Raw genomic sequence first — 20,281 nt, forward strand, 5'->3', positions numbered from 1 at the left:
TTTGTCCTTGAGTGGGCCTACCCTGTCTTTAGTTACCCTCTTGCTCCTAATATTCATATAAAATGTCTTGGAATTCTCCTTAATCCTACTTGCCAAGGATATTTCATAGTCACTTTTTATTAATGACTTGGACGAGGGAATTGAAGGATGGGTCAGCAAGTTTGCAGACGACACAAAGGTCGGAGGTGTCGTTGACAGTGTAGAGGGCTGTTGTAGGCTGCAGCGGGACATTGACAGGATGCAGAGATGGGCTGAGAGGTGGCAGATGGAGTTCAACCTGGATAAATGCGAGGTGATGCATTTTGGAAGGTCGAATTTGAAAGCTGAGTACAGGATTAAGGATAGGATTCTTGGCAGCGTGGAGGAACAGAGGGATCTTGGTGTGCAGATACATAGATCCCTTAAAATGGCCACCCAAGTGGACAGGGTTGTTAAGAAAGCATATGGTGTTTTGGCTTTCATTAACAGGGGGATTGAGTTTAAGAGTCGTGAGATCTTGTTGCAGCTCTATAAAACTTTGGTTAGACCGCACTTGGAATACTGCGTCCAGTTCTGGGCGCCCTATTATAGGAAAGATGTGGATGCTTTGGAGAGGGTTCAGAGGAGGTTTACCAGGATGCTGCCTGGACTGGAGGGCTTATCTTATGAAGAGAGGTTGACTGAGCTCGGTCTCTTTTCATTGGAGAAAAGGAGGAGGAGAGGGGACCTAATTGAGGTATACAAGATAATGAGAGGCATAGATAGAGTTGATAGCCAGAGACTATTTCCCAGGGCTGAAATGGCTAGCACGAGGGGTCATAGTTTTAAGCTGGTTGGTGGAAAGTATAGAGGGGATGTCAGAGGCAGGTTCTTTACGCAGAGAGTTGTGAGAGCATGGAATGCGTTGCCAGCAGCAGTTGTGGAAGCAAGGTCATTGGGGTCATTTAAGAGACTGCTGGACATGCATATGGTCACAGAAATTTGAGGGTGCATCCATGAGGATCAATGGTCGGCACAACATTGTGGGCTGAAGGGCCTGTTCTGTGCTGTACTGTTCTATGTTCTATGTTCTCTATGTTCTATTTGCAGCCCTCCTAATTTCTTGTCTAAGCTCTTTTCTACTTCCTTCGTAAAGTTTCCTAAACCTTACATATGCTTCCTTTTTTCTTTTTACTGACCTTTCAATAGGTCTTATCATCCAAGGTTCCCCAATGTTGCAATCGTTTATCTTCACAGGAACATGCTGGTCCCGATCTCTGATCAACTGGCCTTTCACATGTGGATTTACCCTCAAACAGCTGCCCACAATCGAATATCTCTAGTTCCTGCCTAATACTGTTTTATTTGGCACTTTCACCAGAGAACCAGTCTAATTCTTATCCATGACTTTCTTAAAACTTACGGAATTATGCTGAATGTTCACAAAATGCTCCCCTGCTGAAATTTCAATTACCTGGCTAGGCTTATTCCCCAGTACAAGGTCGAGAATAGCCCCTTCCTTAGTTGGACTATTTACATTTTGTTTCAAGAAACCCTCCTGGTTGCACCTCACAAATTCTGCTCCATCAACATTCTGGCATTAAGGGAGTCCCACTCAGTACTGGGAAGTGAAAATCACCCATTACAACAACTTTGTTGTTTTTACACGCCTTTCAAGATCTGCATACATTTCTGTTCCTCTATCTCCTGCTGGCTGCTTGAAAGCCTAGAGTATAACTTCACCATAATGATTGCACATTTCTAATTCCTGGGTTCTACACATTTGGCCTCATTGGATAAGCCTTCCCAGAGGTCCTCTCTTAGTGCAGCTTTGACATTCTCCTTCATCAGTAATGCAATTCCCCAACCATTTTACACCGCTCTCTATCTCGCCTAAAGCATCTAAATCCTGGAACTTTGAGTTGCCAGTCCTGCCCTTGCAACCAAGTTGCTGTAATGGCTACAATATCATACTTCTATGAACTAATCCAGGTTCTAAGCTTATCTGCTTTACCTGGTATACTCTTCAGGTTAAAATAAATACATTTCAAACTATCAGTCCCGCTACACTCACAAAACTGGCCCTGCCTGCTCTTCCTAGTAGACATATTTGACTTAATGCCAACCTTCTCCTGAATCACTCCCCATACCAACCTACTGTTCTATTCTCAACACCATACCCCCTCCCCCAACTCCCAACATACCGGTGCAAAATTTAACAAGTTGCTCTAGAAAATTAATAGATTGCATAAACCCTCAAAATACATACCACAGAGGGGACCTGACAGCTGCAACTTGCTAAATGAATGTCCCAGTTAGCATCCAACTGCTTCTTTACAATGGTGTCCCTGAACACCCCATGGGCATCATCTTCATTGACACTTCATCCATGTGGCCCAGCATCAGCCAACTACAAGCTTAACCACATCACTCCATTTGGTTTCAGACTAACGCACACACACGTTAACCCTCCCATACTTCATGCTACAGGGCACCAGCCACATCCACAGCTGCTGGCATCTGAGACATGCCAGCCTCTCTGCATAACCATGCTACATTAGCAGTTCACTTATGGTACATTTTTGCACTTCAGCACTGCACCTTGGAGCACACTTGCACTTATAAATGGAATGTTGTAACAAGGATAGATGGTACACAGGGACAGCCACCCAGCTTACAGCCAGCTGTCTTGCATAATTGACACCACATCCATAAGCATTCAATCATCCCACTACCAACGCTCAGTAGCAACAGTATGTACTATTGACAACCTTTTAAAAAAAGTACTTGGATGAGCCCTTGAAATGTCACAACATTCAAAGATATGGGCCAAGTGCAGATTTAGAGTAGATTTTTTGTCAGTGCAGGCTTTATGGGTTGAAGGGCCTCTTCTCTTTTTATGATTTTATGATTCAATGATTCTAACTGTCCCTGAAAGAAGCAGACCCACACTGAGATTTGATAGAGGCAAGTTCTTAATTGGCATGGAGACTAGTTCAATGTATAAGCAATGGTGGCTGGAGGGCTCTCAAAGCTGGATCTCCAAGTAGCTCCTCCCAGCTTCAAAACCTCTTCCATTCCAAAGTTTAGCAATAGACCTAAAACTACATGTATTGTCATATTGAGAGACAATTTGGTCATAGGTTAGTCATTAATACCTTCAATTCTGTCTCTAAACTACTTCCACACTTTAAGAGGTATTAGTCAACATACCATTAATTTGTTTTCATTGTGTTCATATTCCTTGGAGTTTACTAATTCCATTTGTTATTCGAGGTGATGATGTTCCCTTGATATTACTGTTCTTGTTTTTCTCAGTGGTGAGAGTCACAGGGTTGGAGATGCTACAAGCACTGAATAACTATGTAAATAAGCAAGCCTTGCTCAACACAGCTTCCTAGCTGTGTTTAGATAATTTCAGGCTTACTGTAAAATTTTCCATAACATTTTTTTTCTTTCTTTTCATCTTTTTGTGCACAATTCTTTCTCAAACTCTATGTGTTCCTTCTGTCTCAGTTTGTTTTTTTTAAAACTTTTCCACCCTTTTCCACCCATTCTTACAATCACTTCTTCTGATTTTTGAGGATATGAATAGGGTGAAAAATGGGATATAAATGTGACACTTTCAAGTTGACAAATTATGACTAATAGTTTGCCTCCATGATGAGTGTTGGGCCTCAGCTATTTACATTCTACAGTGACATTACAAAGTCAAGCTCCGATGACACCAAATTCCAGTTGTGTTGAAGTCATCAGCTGTTCCCACCATCAGAATGGCAAGTCCAAGACAGTGACGCTCAAGATGAGCCAGAACTCCATGAGGGTAACTCTGGATTTGCTGAACTGGTCTAGGGTTCTCCTATCTCTGCACCCACCAATTGGAGCAGAATTAGACCACACGAGAGATTGAAATTATGGAGCATGTGGAAAGAGAGCATTTGGCACCATGATCTCCCTATGAAAGTATGTACAAAATCTTCAGGATTGGCTAAACCTGTTAGAGAGTGAGTAGAATTTTCAGCTGGGGAGGAAGCGATGTTGATTGAGTAAAGAGAGCCAGTGTATTAAAATGGGACCCATGACAAAGTAGGAGATCCCACCATCGAATATGCCCACCAGTTTGAAATATGAGATGTAGTGATATCTGGGAAATGGTTTGGCAGGCAGGCACTCTGTTCTAAAACGATGAATGTGGGAGCAATTTCCCAGCATTGTCGAAGTTCTGCTGATGTGGTTCACAGTAGCTCATGCAGAACTCAATCCCACTTCCAGTCCAATTCTGCAGAAAGGGGAGTCACCCTGACAATAAATCCAGGCAACATGGAAACTGCCCGTGGTGAGAGGAAGGCAGGCTGTTTCAGGATAAGGCAAGGATCAGGAGAAGATGAAGAACCTGAAAACCCACAACCAATGGCAGATGATCCTTCAGGCTATGGAGACCATCAGTATCAAGCAGGAGCACAATCCAGCAGTTCTAAAGGTCATGTTCATAATGAAGATGACATGAAAAATGGTGATACTTGTTAGATTTTCCAATTGTTTCCACCATGCTGAGTTCAAGCAAATCACAATTCGGAATGACATGCAGTGGGTAAGGTGAAGCAATCTGCTAAATAATGAGGCTATTTTCACTCAGCTGTGGAACACCAACATGGAAATTCCAGCAGAGGCAACCATGTAAACTTACACAGAAGTGGTCATTGCTGTCTGCTACACATCATAACTGAAATATGAACCACTGATAGATGCAGTGCATTCTACAACTAAGAATTCTGAGCAGCCCAAAGAAGACAAAGATCTTGAAAGGTCCAGTGAAAAATCTGGCACCCACCTGCAAGCCTCATTCTCTTGCCCATGTTACAAAGGCTAGAAAAGCTCCAGAATTTCACACCACAAACAAAAACACTAAAAACATGTTTGACTGCACTGATGACTGTATCATGTTCTTCTGATGACAAGAGCCCAAGCAGAAAGAGATTGCAAAGCTTCTCTGGAACTAACTCCTAACATTTGTCAAAGTCTTTTTTACAAGGTCAGACCACTGTAAGATCGGACACGTTTTAATAAGAATAATTTTTGCACGTTTATTTCTTTACTGAGTTTTCTACAACATTTAAATATGTTGCTTGGACATAGGCCACATTTGTAGACATATCAGGTTACATAGAAAGGCATTCATGTGGGAATCAGTCCTTCACAGCTATCACTCCCTGAACACAAATTTGTGAACAGATTCCTTCAGCTCCACCTTATTAGGATTTTGCTGTTCATGAGTTATGGAAATTAAGTATCTAAGTTTACTAGCAATGAAAAACTGGCATGGGAATGTAAGTTGTATGGAGCACACATAGCAAATTCAAAAAGATATAGACAGGTTAAATGAGCAAACAACAATGTGGCAGAAGCCAGCGAGAAGCGAGAAGTTGAGATTATTCATTTCGATCCCAAGACTATAAAAACAGAACATTTTTTTAAAAAACACAAAACTTGAAAATTTGGCTGTTCAGAGACGTGAGTACAGGATGGACCGTTTAGAACTGAGATGAGGTGAAATTTCTTCATCCAGACAGTAGTAAGCCTGTGGAATTCTCTACTATAGCAAGCAGTTGAGTCCATAGCACTGAATGTTTTTCAGTAAAAGTCTTTTGTAAGATTGTAGAAATGCATTGCAAAGGGGTGTTCTGCTTTGTGCACCTTTGGTGAAGTTGATCACAGTAATCTCAAAGTTAAATTCAATAGTTTTTATTTATTTTTAAACTATTCACTGGAATTTTAGTCAATGTACCATGTTAAACTTTCAAAGACTCTTCGAAGTTGTCTATTTTTAAACCGGAATTAGATGACGGAGTCAAAGTCAACTGTTTTATATCTGTGACTAAGTAAAATGTGTTTCACAAAATAATAAGGATTGATGCAAAATAACTTTTGGCTTTGCACTGACATAAATTGCATAATGTATGCTTTCCTTAGGAAATCATTGGTTCCTTTTGACTGGTTGTAAATGTGTGTTGTACATTTCTTCTCCATGGAGACTGTTTCAAAGTGATTTCAAGCTGAAATACATCCTTACATCCATGCATTAGTATGTGAAGCTGCTGTGCATGATATACTGCAGAATGGGCTAATACTTGTGTTAAATATTTCATGTCCATTTTATAAATGTATTTATTCTCACAGGTAGATTGTTTCCTGATCAAACATTCACTTGCTGCAAGCAATTGATTAGTGTTGAGAATGCAAAGCTCTCTATTCCTTTTAAAGTGGGGCACTTTCAGCTTTTTTTTCTGAATGATAGGAGTTCGGAGCAAAAGGAGCTAAAAGTCTATGATTTCAGAATGGAGGCAACATGTCCCTGTGAGATTATGGGAAGGCTACAGATGAGCAAAAGGTAAGTAAAAACACATGCTTTAGCCATTCTTTCAGGTTTGGTACAGAGCAAATAACAACCAAAAATATAATGTGTATTAGTTGCAATTTAGGCAACGATACTTATTATTTTAGAGACTTTCCTGAGATTGTATGTTTATCTGGTAATTAACTCAATGTATGTGAATCTTTATGCAGTCCTTAGGTTGCCCTTGAAGTGTAAATTTGCATTGAAGCAAAATTTCTGAGCAGAACACTTGTATGAGTCATAATTTGTAATAGTGCAACTCAAGTTTTAGAATTGTGTGCATTATAAATATTTAATTTGCACACTAGCTGATTCTATCTTAAATTGACTCTTGCTCATTTTACCATTCTAGTATAATGATGCAGACAACAACTTGCATTTATATAATGCCTTTAGCATAGTAATGTCGAATCGATTAAGTGCATTCTTCAGAATCTCAGTTGGAACCCCAGCTGTAGTTTGAATATATTTGCTGGCACGCTTTAAAATTTAATTTGCAGTGTACTTGAGTCAAGTTCATCATGGTGACAAGTGACGATATCATCATCTCAAACGGGTTTTTACACCATTTAGTTTTACTCCATTTCAGGAACATTCACCTGTGTTTCATCCAGAACCATATTGCCATTCCAGTATCGGTGATAGTACAACTGCAATGACCAAGGCTGATGGATGAACACTAGCTAACAGGCTTTCTTCAAGCTCAGGGCTAAATAATAGTAAGCAATTTTCTCAGAAACATCAGGTTGTCTCATTTCTTGTAAGTTGCTTTCCTCCCGGCAGTCTACTTCTGCCTGTTTGTGATTTTATTTCAGGTTTGTGCTGTCCAATTTTCTTCCAAATCACTATATCTCTGAGCCCTGTTGCCACATTCTTGCTAAAAACATGTGCCAGTGTTCCTGAAACCTTGTTACTGCTACTGCATATAAATAAATCCTGCATCGAACAACTCAACCGTACCAGTTGGTAATGATTAATGAAATTTAATCTCCACAATTCAATGTGACACTGAATTTTCTTTATATTTCCACTGAGCATTTGGACTCCAACAATTACAAATTTAATAGTTTATCCAGAAAACTCAAAACTTCCATGACATCAAGAGTACATTGCAAAATAATAAACCTGGTAAAGAAATAGTGTAGAAAATGTTATGGTTGTGAATCCCCCATGCTTCTGAAGTAAATTTGAACAAGTTTAAATTCATACGTTGCCATATTTGCTTCTGTGCCCATGTTAGGCAACCAGCACATCCTAATTATTTTTTGGTAACCATTGCTGTAGCCATACCATCATTGATATCAAAGTGCCAACATGATTGAAGGGGAGAATGCAGATCTGGTTCTAGAAATGCACAAAAATTAAGCAATATATGAATAAAAATAGAAGTTGCTGGAAAAGCTCTGCAGATCTGGGGAGGAGTCACTGGACCCGAAATGTTAATTTTGATTTTTCTTCACAGATGCTTCCCGACTTGCTGAGCTTTTCCAGCAACTTGTTTTTGTTCCTGATCAAAAGCATGTGATTTTGTTTTTGATTTTTAAGCAATATATAACTCTGACAAGAAGATTGTAATAGCACTTTACTGAATGCATACAGTTCATAAACCTGGATTTGAGAACTCCTGGTAAGTCCCTGGAAGATACAGCTGAGTAAAAGCAAAAGTTGCCATAGTCTTACCAGACTATAGGGCTGCTCTCCCATTTCAGAGAAATAACTGGTGATAGTTTAAGCTGAGGGTCACCATGCCTCAGGCAGGAGGACAGTCCTTCACCGTAATCTAAGTTGATATAGGATTGAACACACACATTCCGCATTAAAAATCATCCATCTGGCCAACTGAGAGAATTGATCCCTTACAGCTTGAGTAGCAGCCTGGCAGAACCACATTGTTCACATTGTTTGGTACATACCAGGCTGAGACTAGCCTTGCCTGTGAGAATGTCATCTTGAACACAAGTGTGAAGAAAGTATTCTCCCAACTACTAAAAATGTATATGGCTAGAATTGGCGTGAGACAGAGATGGTTTGACCCTTTAAATTTATTGTTATTGTTATTACATACATAGCATGAAGAAGAGAGAATCCATGATCTCAAATTATTAAAGTGAGGTTGGATAAGTATGCAAAGTGTCTTAGAGGTGGATGTTTTAAGCTAGCTTTGATGCCATATTAGGATTGCTTTCCTTTCAATCTTAAAGGAAATAATACTTGTGGAACAACTCACATCCTCAAGAGATGCAGTTTGCATCTCTTCCAAGTCACATTGGTAGATGTATCTGGAATTCTGCACCATTTGCTTTCCAAAATGTGAATTAACTCCACTGATGCTCAGGGGAAAAAAAATTCTAATCAGGAAAATTGACATTGTGCATGCTGCATGACTGCAAAACTTGTTGATAGTGAGCAAAAGAAATCTTTACTCTGCAATTATTCTGTCCAATTCATTTTCACTTTATTATCTGTACAGAAATTCATTTCAGGTCCATTTTGCATTTGCTAAAAAGAATTAATGAATAATAAAAGTTTAAAAAGAAAATTACCTTATCATAGAAGACTAACTTTAATTAAACTGTATTAAAAATTATTCTGATGTAATAAAATAATCACCGAGTCTAATTATTAGTGCAAAACCTCATCCATTCATCAAACTCCCAGAAAGAACTGTTATAGTGAAGCGCACAAACAAGTGTCCTGCATCCATGGGCTGTAGTTTTTTACCTGAATGCATTCAACATTAATGCTGAGGCAATAAATCATTCTTGTTGTCCACAACACTCTTTTGTCAAAATTCTTCAACAGCTTTTTTCAAAAATGATCTGCTCATCAAAAACTCTTGCTGCCTGCTTCAACAATCTCACTATCCTTGATGAGCCTACTTTCCAAAGACAATAGTGCTGAAAGAGACACTCAAAAAGAATAGCTGTATGGAATATTTTCATGACATTTTAATGTAGTAAAAATGTGAATGTTCTTAGGTACAATAGTTGCGTTTTGTTTTTTCCCCTTTTATCATCCACCTTGATACCTAGATATTTGTAGTCAGTAACTAAAGTATTGTTGAAAAAAGACACATTGCACTCATCAGGATAATTTGCAAATATACCAGGTTAGAAGAAAACCAACATTATTACTGTTTGAGAGGAGACTGTTGATTGGCTGGCACATAGATGCTGATTGGAAGAGTCATTGCAATGAAGAATCCGCCAGTTAACAATGATTCACAATTAACTCACAGTACTGGAATTCACATAACAGATTTGTTATTTGTGTCTGAAGACTATCGTTTTAGTTAGTGAGCCACCTCCAGATCATGGAGAACAAATGCCCATATTACTAACTTCCCCTGATTTCAAGCCTTTTCAGATACCTTACCCAATCTAAGCTAGACTGGGCATGCAGACACAGGGAGAACATGTCAACTCCACACAGACAGTTGCCCAAGGTGGATATCAAACCTGGGTCCCTGGATCTGCGAAGCAGCTGTGCTAACGAAGGAGCCATTGTGCTGCTAATCATTCAGGCGATTGATCTACTGGAGAACCAGAAAAGAATAAAGATGAATATTCTATTTTAAGAGCCAAGTAGGAGAATAGAATGGGGGAAAAAATCAAACAGCTATGTGATTAGATGAAGTCGAAGAGATTTGTCACTGAGAGAAGTCAACTGGGCTACAGTAATGCAATGGCCGTGTTTCTAGGCTAGTGACTATTAAACCTAAAAATGTGAGTTTAAGTCCCACCATTGCATGTTGAGAATTGGAACCTGTATAAAAACCTAGAAATTGATTTTAAAATGCTGGCAATTCATAAAAGTAATTACAAAACTACTGGATTATTGTAAAAACTAAACTAGGTCAAAACTGTCATTCAGATTAAAAAAAGGCTGTTGCCCTTACCCAGTCTGGCCTATGCATAACTCTAATGGTGGACACTTTAGACCCAAATGAAGTGACTTACCAGTCCACTCTATTGCACCTTCACAAGTCTAAGGATTGCCAAAAATATGAATCTTCCCAGAAACACACACATTTCCCCATGTTCTTTTTAACCTCTCCACCATTGCAGTCCATCTACTGATGAAGGATCCCCACCTCCTTCCTCCTTCCTCCTCCCTATTTGGGAGGCCTCATGCATCCTTCATATTTTAGCCAGTGTCTGCTATCAGAGAGAAAGTTGCACTTTAGGCTTGAAGCTGTTTATGTCTGTACCCAGGTCAGTAGTAAGTGCTAACATTGAGTTGAATTGAATCTAGAAGACCAAGGACCTAGTGTGATGTGTAATTAAAGTAACCTGGAACAGAGAGCTGGATTTCATCGTTACGTTTTTTTTCGTGGAGTGGCGGTGTTGGGGGCTTGCGGTGGTCACTGATCAGTTGTTGCCTATCCCTAATGTCCTGTGAACTGAATGGATTGTCAAGCTATTTCAGAGGGTAGCTAAGACTCAATCACAGTCCTGGGGGTCTGGAATCACATGGGACAGGACTGCACATCAAAACAGGGCAGATTTCCCGCCGCAAAGGACGTTAGTGAAACAGACAGATTTTATATTTATTAATGATAACTTCAACTTACTGAAATGAGATTTCAATTCTAGGTTTATCAATTGATTTGAAATTGTTGTGGAATTTTAATCTCAATTTCTGGATTACGAGATCGCTGACAGAGTCACTAGATCACTGTGTCCCCAGATTTACAAAGGGAACAGATGGATTCAGTTAAACAATCACCTCATCTATATCTGGCGCTAGACGGTAAAACTCCTGTGTAGTTTACATCACCCACTGGGTATTTGAGGTCCTGGGTAGAAGACTAAGGAGGCCAGTGGACGAGTATGTCAGATACAGTGCTCCTTAGGCAAGGTTGATCCGAAGGTGGGAGTTGTGGGTTTGGAAGCGGGGTGGGGTGGCGGGGTACGGGAGAAGGTGTTAGTGTCAAGGGAACTTGAATCTGGCGTGTGACCTGTGGTTGTACGCGGCTGGGATGGTGAATATGTTGATGAAATTATCGTCATGACTGCAGCTCGTGTTTATGCAGTGAAATCCAAAACTGCAGAGCCCGCTGAACAGACGGTGTTTTTCACCAAGTTACACGAATATTAATTAGATGGAATGGAACTGGATGTGAGGGGTCGAAAGCGAACATGAAGAATGGAATCAGCTTTTCCTGTCAGCTGCCAACCCCGAGGATATCGAGCAAATAGATTAAAATAATAAAACTCTTCATTGAAGAATGACGTCAATGGGCACAGAAACCTTATCGTGGGCGAATATCCTTAGCAGCGCAATACCACTTGGTGCATTATTTTATCACTTTGTAGTTCTGCAGAAACTGATCTGAGAGCAGTGCTTTATTTCATATGGTACAAAAACAGACATTACTGGAAAAGCTTAGCAGGGCTAACAGCATCTGTGAAAAACACTCGAGTTAACATTTCGGGTCTGGTGACCCTTCTTTCGGTTTTTATTTCTCATGGTGTTTGAATATTGTGGGATGCGTAATATTGGGACAGAGTGGGACTATAATTATGGATTTTGTTTATTAGTCTCTGTCGACACTCTAGCGCAATGAAGGTGATATACGGAAAACAAAAAGATGGCAGTAATGTTTTGTACCAATAAAACATCTGCTGTAGGTTGGCAAATTATTTCCACAGCATTGTCTTCCGGATGGATTCCTCATTTGCTCACTCTCTGTGTATAAATGACCGACTTGCAACTAAAACCTGAAAGAGCTGCGGATGCTCTAAATCAGGAACAAGAACAGAAGCTGCTGGAAAAGCTCAGCAGGTCTGGCAGCATCTGTGAAGAAAATAGTCAGAGTTAACATTTCGTGTCTGGTGGCCCTTCCTCAGAACCGGACCTACAACTGCAGTGTAGAATGAGGAACTCGGCTTTGGTCGTCTGGTGATTGCAGGAGCTCTCCCGAATTCAAAAATAGTCATTTTTGTACTTGTAATTCGAACATTCCTCTCGATAATTTTGTTTGGTGCCTTTGCGTAAATATGAAGATGGTTTTAAGAGAGATCTTTATTGTTCACACCTTCTCCATTGAAGCACTTTCTAAATCGACAGCCTAAGGAGTCAATAATGATAACAAAGAACAAAAGAAGAGGACAGATCAGAAACAGTTCCTCAGGCCCACCGAACCCATAACGATATATAAGGCCTTTCTAAATAAAAGCCCCTTGCTTCAAAGCAGTCAGTGTCCCTCTATTCCTGGCCTGTTCATAAATCTGTCAAGAAGCCTCTTAAACTTTGCCATTGTATCCGCTTCCACCACTCCTCTGGCAGCACATTCCAAGCACTTACCACCCTCTGAGTAAAACAGCTCACCTTTCACATCTCCTTTAAATTTATCCCTTTCACATTAAACCTATGTCCTCTAGTAATTGACATTTGTCCCCTAGGAAAAGGACTCTGACTATCCATTCTATCCATGCCCTTCATAATTTTGTAAATGTCTATCAGCTCGCCCCTCAGCCTCCAATATTCAAGTGAAAACAAATCAAATTTGTCCAATCTCTTCTCTTAGCTAAAACCCTCCAGACCAGGAAACATCCTGGTAAATCTTTTCTGTACCCTCTCCAAAGCCTCCACATCTTTCTGGTAGTGTGGCCACCAGAACTGTACACAATATTCTAAAGGTGACCTAACTAAAATTCCAGTATGGATGCAACCAATCCTTTTCGTACAAATCCTAACTGCCCTGGAAAACATCCCACTCTTCCACATATCTGAAGCTCTCCCTCCTACACTAGCTCTTTAGCCACATATTTCACTGCACTATTGTCCTATTCCCAGCCTCGCTGGCACCTGGCACAGGGAGTAATCCTGAGGTTACAACGCTAAAGATCCTGCTTTTCAACTTACTACCTAACTCCCTGAACTCCCTGTGCAAGAGCTCGCCGCTCTTCCTGCCTATTGTTAGTAACAATGTACCACAACTTCTGGCTGCTCAACCTCCCTTTTGAGAATATCCCATGCCCACTCAGAGACATCCTTGACTCTGGCACCAGGGAGGCAACACATCATCCTGGAGTCTCTCTTGCAGCCACAGAAACACCTATTGGTGCCTCTGACTATATAGTCCTCTATTACTACTGCTCTGCTGCACTTTGACCCTCACTACTGTACAACAAAGCTAACTGTGGCGTTACCGCTCTGACTGCTACTGTCACCATTCAAAGAACAAAGAAAATTACAGCACAGGAACGGGCCCTTTGGCCCTCCAAGCCTGCACTGATCCAGATCCTCTGTCTAAACCTGTCATCTATTTTCCAAGGATCTGTATCCCTCTGCTCCCTGCCCATTTATGTGTCTGTCTAGACACATCTTAAATGACACTATTGTGCCCGCCTCTACCACCTCCACTGGCAACGCATTCCAGGCACCCACCACCTTCTGTGTAAAGAACGTTCCACGCAGATCTCCCTTAAACTTTTCCCCTCTCACCTTGAAATCATGAGCCGTAGTAATTAAGCCCCCACTCTGGGAAAAAGCTTCTTGCTCTATACCTCTCATGATTTTGTAGACCTCAATCAAGTCCCCGCTCAATCTCCGTCTTTCGAATGTAAATAATCCTAATCTACTCAGCCTGTCTTCATAGCTAGCACCGTCCATACCAGGCAACATCCTGGTGACCCTCCTCTGCACCCCCTCCAAAGCATCCACATCCTTTTGGTTATGTGGCGACCAGAACTGTACGCAGCTCTGTACACAGTATTCCAAATGTGGCCGAACCAAAGTCCTATACAACTGCAGCATGGCCTGCCAACTCTTGTACTCAATACCCCATCCGACAAAGGAAAGCATGCCGTACGCCTTCTTGACCACCCTATTGACCTGCGTTGTCACCTTCAGGGTACAGTGGACCTGAACACCCAGATCTCTCTGCGCATCAATTTTCCCCAGGGCTTTTCCATTTATTGTATAGTTCACTCCCTGATAAACAAAACCCCAAACCCTGTCAAAACTGGTATACTTATTAGAGAGGAGGATAACCACAGGGGACTCCTGCACTGGTTACCTGCCCCTGCTAGCAGTCACCCATCCATCCGCCTGAACCTTGGGTGTGACCATTACTTGAAAACTCCTGCCTAGGATGCTTTCCACCTCTTAAATGTATCCAACTGCTGCTGGAACCAATGCCTGTGGACTGACAGGAGCAGATGTAATCAGGGATGTTCAAATTGTATATAAAGCAAACTATCTCACTGGCTGCCATTTCTACTTTCTAATAATTATTTAACTAAAAATAAATTTCTATTAAATTAATTTACAGATATCTAGATGGGCACCAGTATTACAGTTTCACTAAAAAATGCCAAATGCACAACTCTGTAAACAACAGTCTAGGTACAACTCTAAATCTCCGCACTGGACTTCTTTTCATTGAATTCTACAGTGTGGTAGCAGGCCGTTTGTCCCATCAGGTTCAAAGTGCATCCCACCCAATTCCTGTAACCCGGCATTTCCCATAGCTCATCCACCTAACCTGCACATCTTTGGACTGTGGGGTAAAACCAGAGCACCTGGAGAAAACACACACAGCCACAGCAAGAATGTGCAGAATAGCCACAAGTCCCACAGACAGTTACCTGATGGTGGAATCAAATCCAGGTCCCTGGCACTGTGAGGCACTGGCACAAACCACTGAGCCACTATTGGCCACTACTAGCCCAAATCCTACTACTTTAAAACTTTAAAGGTATGAAAAGGTTCATGGAAATTGAATGTGCAGAAAAAGTCACCTGACCACTGCTCACCAATCAGAAGCCCTTCTGTCCCAAACATTACTTTTGAACTTGTGATGTCAGGAAGTACAGCTCCCACCATACTCCTGGTATAGTAGATCAAGTAAGGCTGCTACTTCCCCCAGAGTCCTACTCAGTCAATTCACACTACCACCCTCTGTTGGATGCTCTTCTTCCTGTTGAGCCCTGGGTCCTCGCAATCCTGTTCTCAGGTGTGATGACTGAGCTGACTTTTCCCAAAATCTTCCCCAGAGGTCACTTCTCACCAGCACTCTCAGTGAAGTGAATTTCAGATTGTTCTGGTTTCATTCTGGTAATGAAAAGTCACAGTGCGAGGCCACATAACGGAAGCCATTGCATAATGCTTGCAAAATAATACCTGCATTTGTCAATCGCAGTTTGTTATGATGGGGGTCAGTTGGAGGCTATGTGAATGTCGGTTGACGTTACTTAAATGTTTTAAGAAAGTGTACAATACTTTTTGAGCATTCAAAATGTATAACTTACATTGATATTTTACATAGCTCTTACTCAGCTTGGAGTTACAAAGGATTCATGGCATGCATGCCCTGTTTGTGGTCTACTGTCCTCACCATGCTCCCCTTACATTATCTGTGTTTCCTTCTTCTTTTTATTTGATTTTATTAGTGCGACAAGTGGTATGATACAGTGAAAAGTATTGTTTTGCATGCTATCTGGGCAAATCATACTATACATAAGTACAACAGGGTAATTGAACAGAACACAGAGTATAGCTTTACAGTGACAGAGGAGGTGCAAAGAAAGATCAACTTTAATATGTGAGAGTTTCATTCAAAAGTCCTATAACAATAAGGAAGAAGCCATTCTTGAGAATCTGTTGATACGTGTTTTCAAACTTTTATACCTTCTGCGCAATCAAAGTTGGGTTATGATTATGTTTTCTAGAGGCAGCGGGAAGTATAGATGGAGTCAATGGTTGGGAGGCAGGTTTCTGTGATGGGCTTGGCAGAGTTCATAATTCTCTATGAATTCTTGTGGTTTTCGGCAAAGCTGTTGCCATACCAAGCTGTGCTGCATCTGGATGCTCTCTGTGATGCATCTGCAAAATTTGGTAAGAGTTGCTGAATTTCCTTAGCCTAATTAGAAAGTAGAAGCTTTTGTGTGCCTTCTTAACCATAGCATCGATTTGGATGGACCAGGATAGATTGTTGGTGATATTTAATCCTAGAAACTTGAAGCCCTTGACCATCTCCATCATTGATACAGACAGGGGAATCGCCTCCAGTCTGTTTCCTGATGTTAATGACCAATTCCTTCATTTTGCTGACATTGAGGGAGAGATTGTTGCCTTTACAACATGCTTGTTTGGAACAATGTCCACATATATCTCTTCCCTCGATCACCAATTCTCAGTGGCAGCAGTGTGCACCATCTACCAGATACACTACAGAAATTCATCAATTATCTTTAAACACATCTTCCAAACTCACAGCTACTTCCACCTAGAAGGGCCAGAGCAGCAGATGCATGAAAATACCACCACCTGCACGACTCGCTCCAAGCCACTCACCATCTTGACTTTGAAATACATTTTTGTTCACTCAGCGTCACTGAATCAAAACTCTGGAATTCTCTCCCTAACAGCATTGTGGGTCTATCTACAGCAAGTATTCTGCAGCGGCTGAAAAAGGCTTATCATGGGCAAACAGGAATGGGCAATAAATGCTTCCCCAGCCTGCAATGCCCACATTCCATGAAACAAAAAAAAATTGTAGTATATATGATTTCTTGGGCTGCTATTTTGCCCTTTTTGAATTTTAGTAAAGCAAAAGCCTTCTGCCAGCCCACTAAGATAACAAGGTGTGGAGCTGGATGAACACAGCAGGCCAAGCAGCATCTTAGGAGCAGGAAAGCTGACGTTTCAGGCCTAGATGAAGCCACATGCCTATAGCAAGCCAGCAGCTACATTAGTAAATTATTGCAATTCCACCCTTAATATCCCCTTTTCATTGCAAAAATGTTTGCATACATTATAATTTATACTGAGTTCCCTAAGTTACCCACTATGTACAAACTATTCTCATGCATAAACACTTCAATATTCTCATGAATGTCTGCACATACATTGCACAGACAGTCATTAAATCATGCTGACATCTTAATTGGCTGTTTGTGAATTGTCCTTGGCTATTAACCTGGGTAATGTTCCTTCTACGGAGAGTGTTGTTACCACATGAGTTGCCATTGCCACAGTAACAGTTGTTCCATTTCCATTGTTGGTGTCCTTTGGAATTGATGGTTGATTTGTGTTTTCTGCAAGTGATGGGTTCACATCTTTCTGATCAGCTGCAAGCTGTGAAGGCACCACTTCACCAGTTGCAATTATGTGCCTGTTATTGCAGTGGTAAATGTAGTCATTCATTTTCACTGCAAACAGTTGAGGTGGGAATCATTTGCAGGTTCCAATTTGCCAATCAGGCTGACACTTTGCATCCTAACTTCAATAGTCAACTCTGGCAGTGGTCTAGTAACATCGTCAAAGCATGGTGTGGCTCAGTAGTTAGCACTCACAGTGCCAGGGATCTAGGTTTGATTCCACCGTCGGGCGACTGTCTGTGTGGAGTTTGCACATTCTCTCTACGTCTGCGTGGGTTTCCTCCGGGTGCTCCGGTTTCCTCCCAAAGTCCAAAGATGTGCAGGTTAGGTAAATTGGCCATGCTAAATTGCCCATAGTGTTCAGGGATGTGTAGATTATGGGTTTGGGTGGGATGCTGAGGGGGTTGGTGTGGACATGTTGGGCTGAAGGGCCTGTATCCACATTGTAGAGATTCTATGAAAATTTGGCTTTCTGTCATTTTGCCATGATTTTGTCAGTCAGATGTGATACCACTTCTGGTTTCACAATTTTTTTGTTACTTGAAGAGCAGTTTGGGTGTAGTGTGACATTAGTCCTTGGACTGAACCACTTTTCATGCCTTCAGTGAGTGTGTTTCTATTCTCAATGGTTGTTCTGAATTTGCTTGCATCCTTTCTGGTTCTTTTGGTGATTTTCAGTGCCACTTCAGCCTTTCCATTTGACTGGGGATAGTATGGTGATGATGTATGATGTTGAATTTTTCAGTCATGGACTGGGGCCATTGTCAGTAATCACAGTGTCTGGAATGCCATAAAAGTATGTTTTTAGTCATTCTACAATCTCACATATTCACTGAAGTCAGCCAGCCTATCTCTTAGTAGTTAGAGTCATAGTCTATCGCAACAAGCTAATCAGTTTCTATAGCAGCGAAGTGGTCTACTGCAACTTAATCTATGGTCAGTCTGGGATACAATGTTTCATCAGTGGCTTTCCAGCTTGCTTATATGGTGCTCATCGCACCACTGGCTGATGTGGTGTTTTATTTCATTGTACATGTTGCCCAGTGGTGGCTTGCATGGATGCACTTTAGCATCTGTCCTGTCAGCTGATTGACTCTATTTGTTCTGTTTAATGTGCCACCTTGGACTGTTAATTTGTCTGTTTATGCCCAAGGTGCTCTTGAAAGTATAGCAGTGTCCTTAATGCTTTCAGGCCATCCTTTAATCACCAGCTCATGTGACACTTGAAGAGTTGCATCTTGTTCAGTATGTCTTCCAATTTAAATAAGTACTTGTCTATCATATTCAATGTCATTACTGGGTTAATAACAAAGTATCTTAAGCCATTGGAGCTGGAAGTCTTCACACTCTGTCAGAGCATTCTTTACTTTCTTCATACAGATTCCTACTCTCAATAGCATGTCTATAATGTATGTCTATTTCACCTGCTCATATATCATGTCCAGATGATATCTCTGTAACTGGAGTAACATGCTTTGCTGGCACTTTGTATCAAATAGGAGCAAATTGAGGGACATGCTTTGAATGGCTTGTGATCAGACTCGACTGTCACGTCATCTCTTCCAAGTAAATATTATTAGAAATATTTACAAGCAAAATCAATACTCATGATCTGTTTCTCATTCTGAACACAGTGTCATTTTGTTCACATTAAAACCCGATATACAAATATAACCAGTTGCCCTTGCTGCATTAGGGTTGTTCCAAATCCAGTTTTGCGAATGCCACACTGCAGGTTAACATCATCAACTACGTGATAGTATTTCAGAACAAATGTTGCCATCGCTAATTGACTGATTTTTTAAAATGCTTTTTCTTGTTCCATTCAACAACTCTATTGGACATCATTTGCAGAGATTTGGTTCACACACCAATGGCAAATTGACCAAGAATTTTGCTGAAAAGTTGATAAATCCAGCAAACAACTGCACTGTTTTTACATCTGCTCACCATAACTGTTGGTCACCACACTGCACAAGCTTATGAGGTTATGATGTTGCAAAATTAGTTTATAATGGCATGAATGTTGGCACAGACATGGTGAGCTGAAGGGCCTGTTCCTGTGCTGTACTGTTCTATGTTGTGTTGGTTTCTGACTAACACTTTGTGTTGACTTGATCTTCTCTTTCTGCATTCAGCATTCTAAACAGTCGCAACCCATTTCTCACTGAACGACCTGACTGAACTAATCTCTTTGTACAGTGTAGAGAGATTCATCAGAATCTTCAGCTAATGACTCTATTTGTTGTGCTTCCTGCTAGTGGAATGCTAATTTGCAAAATAATTAGCTTCTACTAGTGAGAACATACTTTCCCGACACTTGGACATGCCTTGATTTTACAACTTAGTTGCCCTTCTTTTAAATCTAGCACAATTCAAGGGAAATGAAACAACCTTTCAATACAGGAAATCAAACTTCAAAAATAACTTGTACTCAATGTTGTCATTCTAAAGAGGCATATGCTATATAGCACAGGAGGCCATTGAGACCAACCAGTATGTTCTTGTGTTAATTCTTCACCGGGAGATGGCTACCACAATGTTGAGTAACAAGCATTTATAATCCTATTTGCCTCCCCTGTTTAAAACATACATTAGTATATATATATAAAACGTTAGTTTGCTAACTTTCCAGTTTCAAGGCAAAGTTTTACCAATGAGCCAAAGAGTTCAAATCCAGATTGGGTATTGATTACATTTTTGCTTGAATAATTCTCAGTTTAGTGTGCCAAAATTAATTTTCCCATAATTATTATGATCCGTGTGTTAACTTTATAGCCACAAATATGAAATACACATTACCTGTTCAAACTGATGT

At 40.7% G+C, this 20,281-nt stretch overlaps 1 protein-coding gene across 1 annotated transcript in view; it reads left to right on the plus strand.

Annotated features, from left to right (window-relative positions):
* Positions 1 to 6,178: 6,178 nt before the first annotated feature.
* pou1f1 (POU class 1 homeobox 1) overlaps positions 6,179 to 20,281 on the plus strand; it is a 48,759-nt gene continuing 34,656 nt past the window's right edge. The window contains exon 1 of the mRNA XM_048540986.2: positions 6,179 to 6,346. The gene's annotated coding sequence lies outside the window, so the exon portion shown is untranslated. The remainder of the gene's footprint in view (positions 6,347 to 20,281) is intronic.

This window comes from Stegostoma tigrinum, chromosome 12, assembly GCF_030684315.1.
Source record: "Stegostoma tigrinum isolate sSteTig4 chromosome 12, sSteTig4.hap1, whole genome shotgun sequence".
NCBI lineage: Eukaryota > Metazoa > Chordata > Chondrichthyes > Orectolobiformes > Stegostomatidae > Stegostoma > Stegostoma tigrinum.